This window comes from Callorhinus ursinus, unplaced genomic scaffold (assembly GCF_003265705.2).
Source record: "Callorhinus ursinus isolate GAN/ISIS: 27379988/994484 unplaced genomic scaffold, GSC_fseal_2.0 scaffold3, whole genome shotgun sequence".
NCBI classification, from domain to species: Eukaryota; Metazoa; Chordata; class Mammalia; order Carnivora; family Otariidae; genus Callorhinus; species Callorhinus ursinus.
In genome coordinates this window covers 9,917,947-9,923,277 of record NW_027397065.1, presented here as the reverse complement: position 1 = coordinate 9,923,277, position 5,331 = coordinate 9,917,947, and the positions used below count along the sequence as shown (strand labels likewise).

General features: G+C 32.2%; 1 non-coding gene across 1 annotated transcript; it reads left to right on the top strand.

Annotated features, from left to right (window-relative positions):
- Positions 1-4,769: 4,769 nt before the first annotated feature.
- On the top strand, positions 4,770-4,911 carry LOC112820545 (U4 spliceosomal RNA). Its single transcript, XR_003207188.1, has one exon. It is a non-coding gene; the product is annotated as a U4 spliceosomal RNA (small nuclear RNA).
- The last annotated feature ends 420 nt before the right edge of the window (positions 4,912-5,331 follow it).

Genomic DNA, 5,331 nt, shown 5'->3' with positions numbered 1-5,331 from the left:
TCCATCACCAAATGGTGCATTTGTTAAAACTGATGAACCTACATTAGCACATAATAATCACTCAAAGTCCACAGTCTACTTTAGGGTTCATTCTTGATGTTAGACATTCTTTGAATTTGGACAAATATACGATGACATTTAAATTAAATTTTTAAAATCCATTCTGTCAATTATTGCTTTTTGATTTCAAAGTTTCATCCATGTATATTTAATGTAATTTCTGATAAGGAAGGACACTCCATTGCCATTTTGTTATTTTTCCCACATATCCTATACCTTTTTTGTTCCTCATTTCCTCCATTACTGATTTTTGTGTGTGTGTTTAGTTTATTTTTTTCTATAGTGAACACACACTGGAATTACTGAAGGATAGACTTTCTTAAGAAGGAAATTAAATCTACAGGGAAAGAGTGAGCTGAGAGAAACCGTTATAGGAAAAAGAAAAAGCTAAACCTATGGAAAAATTCATATAATTAGTAACTGTATTATATCACAATGACAATAATAAACAATTTAGAGGATATTTGAAAACATGATATTTGAAAACATTTAAAACACTATAAAATAGCAACCAAAATAATGGGTTTGAGTTGATTAGTGCAAAAATACTTTGGATTGTTCCAGATTAAGGTAAAGATACAAGATTAATTTGACTTTAAAAAAATAATAAATTAGGGGCACCTGGGTGGCTCAGTCATCAAGCGTCTGCCTTCGGCTCAGGTCATGATCCCAAGGTCCTGGGATCGAGCCCCGCATCAGGCTCCCTGCTCTGCAGGAAGCCTGCTTCTCCCTTTCCCACTCCCTCTGCTTGTGTTCTCTCTTTTACTATCTCTCCCTCTTTCAAAAAAAAAAAAAAATCTAAAAAAAATAAAATAAAATAAAAAATAAAAATAATAAATAATAAATTAATATGAAAAACATTAGAAAGAATATAGGTTCTCTCTAATAGAAGGGAAGAAAGACAAATAAAAACCTTAATAAAGCCAACTATAGTCAGGAAAGAAGGACAAAATACAAGAAACAAGCAAATAAGTAAGCTGATATGTGAAAATCAACATATGTCTGAAAAATAAATGGGTATGAAGATAAAAAATAAAAGTAAAAAGTATAATTTTATGTGTACATTTTACCTCAGTAAAGATGAGTTTTTATTTTTTAAGTTCAAATAGTGTGACCTAGATCATTGTTTATTAACTTTGATAGTAGAAAAACCCTTCCAAACAAAAAAATACAAAAATAAATAAATGTTTATATAATTTAAATTATATGTATAATGTTTTTATTAAAAATAAGTTTTTACAATTAATGTAAATAGACTAAATATTCCAGTTTAAAATTGAAATTGTCAGATGAACTATAAAATAATATAGGGCCATTAATTTTCCTTTACTGCTATAATAACCACAAGTTAAGTACCTTAAAATAATATAATTTTATTATATTATGATTCTATTAGTCAAAAGTCCAACATAAGTCTCACTGGGCTAAAATCAAGGTGCCTGAAGGATTATGGTCATTCTCCTCTGTGGACTCTAGGAGATTTTATTACCTTTTGTAGCTTTAGAGGCTGCCTATATTTCCTGGGAAATGGTCCTTTTCTCCATTTTCAAATTTACTGATGACAGATTAAGCCCTTTTCATGTTATATCTCTGACCCTTTTCTCATGAATGTGTCTCTCCCTGACCACAGCTGGAAGAGTTTGTCTTCTTCTAAGGAGAAGTGTGCTTAAATTGGGCCCACTCAGATAATTCATAATCACAACCCCATTTGAGGGTCTATAACTTCAATAACATGCTACATTCCTTTTGTCATATGAGGTAACATTCACAGGTTACTGAGATTAGGATGTGAACATATTTGGGGCCATTATTCTTCCCACAAAAGACTTAAACTACAAATGGGAGGGTAACTAAAATACCGTGACAGAATATTTGGAGGCAAAGTGTTAAAAAATTTAAATCAGCTCAATACTGACCAAAATAAGAATGGTGTCACTATAATATTATTAGATGAAATACACTTTTAACTTGATCATTATTAAGAAAAAATATTTCCTCTATTTCACTGAGGATGTAGTTTAAGTCAGTTTCATCTGCTCACCTATCTCATGAAGCTCAAAGTGTTACTTCCTGTTTCTACATGAATATAAAACCTCAAATCCAAGTCACTAGTGCCCACTTTCAGGCACTTACGCTTTTAATTACCACATTTCTGATCAACTTAAAGCTTTATAAAAATAGACTTGACCTACAAATTCATTCTAACACATGTGTATTTTTTGAGAATGTGTTGTACCCCAAATATTTTGATTATCATTTGCACTATAATACCAAAGGTCCCAAAGTATAGGGACTAGAGAGTATCTATTGCAAGTGGGACCAGAGCTGACTCTAATGTATATGGTACATAGAATGGTTAAGAGCATGGCCTTCAGATTCAGACAACTGTTTTTTTTAATTGTGACTCCTCCTGTTGTGACCTTGGGAAGTTACGTAACCTCTCTATGCCTCAGCTACCACACCTATAAAGTGGAGTTAAAATCTATCTCACTGGGTTGTTAGGACAATTATGTATGTTGCTATTTGCAAAGCACTCTGCAAAGTAAGTGCAATGTAAATCAGTATGTTTCAGTACTTTCTTCAAAATCGTAAAAAATAAGTCTTTCACTATGGTATCTAGTACTGCCTGGGTCTGTGCAGACTTAAGAAAATAATATATTAAATATCACATAAAATTTGTCCTCAAAATGATAGAAATAATCTTATGAAGATTAGAAATACTCAACTGCTACACTGTGTGGCACTGGATAAAATAGAATCCAGAAATTAAGGGATTAGTTTAGGCTTTACTATTTTATAAGGAGAGAACAACTTAATATATGAGCTCAGGGCACTGCAAAAAGAATAGATCAGTATAATAAATTTATGGCACATTCCTCTGCTCTTTTAATATTTCTCGTGTGCTATAACAGTACATATACAAGGTAGAAAATAGATGGTCCTAGCAGACCTATAATCTATTAAATAAGCCACTTATGCTTAATGTAATAGCTGAAGATTTTTGTTCTAAGCAGCAATGCATGTTCTTGACTACAAGGGGAAAAACTGAACCTGTAACATTTAGTATATACTTGTAAAACAAGTACCTGGTGTAGAACAAGTACCATGATGAGTCATGACAGAAAAGGCAAGGTTATTAAAGGTGAAGAAGGATGACAAAGTGGTCCAAAGTTATTTTCCAGGAATATACCAAAGAACTATTTGAAATAATGTAACAGCAACATTAAGTGCTTAGAAATAATTGTCCAGATGGACATCAGTGGTATTCAGCAACTTCATCAAAGCAATATTAACACCTGCAGCATTAAACAATCAGTAGCTACAAGAAATCCTAGTGCTACTTATATCTTCAAGTCAAATGACCATTCCCATATACATTTAATTCAATTATTAACATTATGTATTTTTATAGATAAGTACAAATTTTCTTGAATTTATAATTGATCAATATTACTATCACCTAACTGTAATTAGGAGAGAGAGAGAGAGGGAGGGAGACAGAGAGAGAGATCCTCATATCTATCTATCTCTCTATATGTATGTACATATTGGTATCCTTGTATATACTCCTCGTATACACCCCTGAGATCTTCATGGATATGCATCCTCATTAGTTTCCCTAATTGGAAATAACTCTCTAACTTTAAAATTCAGTTGCTTGCAATACAATGGCGGAGGAAAAGAAAAGTAAGGGTATTCAGTATCATCTTAGAATTCTTTCAAGTTGTGGAAATGGTATCTTAAAAGTGAAACTTATCAAGAGCAATACACAATTAGAAAGCCTATATGAAATGGAGAGATCAAGATAGCTTTATCTCAGCTTCCCATACGGAAGTAAATCCTGTCTATTATTTTCCATCAGAAAGCCACAGAGGGGTTTCCTCAAGACAGTTATATTGCTGGTGTTGCAAACTCTTCTAATTCACTGTATTTTCAGGTATTAAAACCTTCATAGTTTTGTCAATCCATCTCCTTTTTTCCCCTCTTTCTATCTGTTCATGTATAGAAAGCCTCTCTCCTCTCTCTCTCTCTCGTGTGTGTGTGTGTGTACACACATTTGAGAATATCCCTGCTAAAATAATTTAATAAAAAATTCTGACTTAAAGACAAGTTTATAGTTCTTTCAAAAAGACAAGGAAGATGTAAGAATCCTCAAGCATCAACTTGATGCTTTAAAAGTTTTTTTAACTAGAATATCTAAAATAAGCTATTCTCATATTAATTCTTATCTAACATTTTAAAATATTTACCATACTCTTTAAGAGACTATTTAACCATGATAAATATTTGTAAAAAAAATAAAATAAAATCCCAAACCATTCCTGTCTTAGAATTATCGTGATGGGATGTGGACTTAATACCTAGAAATGCTGAAATAAAATTGGAATTTAATGTATAATGGGTATTACTTTCTAAAGTACAAAAAGTTTATTTTCTGTTCTGTGTAGCTTATTAACTAATGCATCATTCATTCTACCATTGTTTATTAAGCTTCAACTTTGTACTAGATACTGTGCTGATGCACAATATATTTTTCCTTCCTTCCAGGAACTTAAAGCCTAATTAGGGGACACAGACAATAAACATCAAACTATTAAACTTTAAAAGTTGTTAAAATAAAAGGGGTGCTTAATACAATATGAAGCTTAGGTGTAGGGGAATCATGGAAAACATCTAAGAGAAGGTGATATCTAAACAACCTAAAGATCAGCTTTGCGCAGTGGCAGTATCGTAGCCAATGAGGTTTATCCGAGGCGCGATTATTGCTAATTAAACAACCTAAAGATCGAGTAACGAGGGGATGGAAGAGGTAATCACAGTTAGAACAAATGTAGATAAGGAAATATTTCTTGTGGGAAACTATAAATAGATTATCAGATTTGGAAGAAAAATGTTGGTGACTAAAGGATGGAGTTACAGATGACGCTGGAGATAGAAGAAAATAGGATCTGAAAAGCATGGCCAAGGTGTTTTGAGTTTATCCTGTTAGTAAGAGTGGGCAGTGGTGTGTGGAAAATAAAGTCCAGGAGAAACAAAAAAGATGCAAATGCAAGACATACAATTAAATTGTCTAAGTGCGTAAAAGGTCTAATGCAAATAATATTGTATGGAAATTCTAAATAGAAAGATTTGCTTTTAGTTACTTGCCAAAATACGTCTAGTATTATAAGGAGCCTTTGGTTATGGAAATAGAATGATATTCTGCAATTCAAAATGACCCTAAAGTTTTTCTAATCCCTTGAAAAACAAAGAAGAGAGTGAATCATAGTT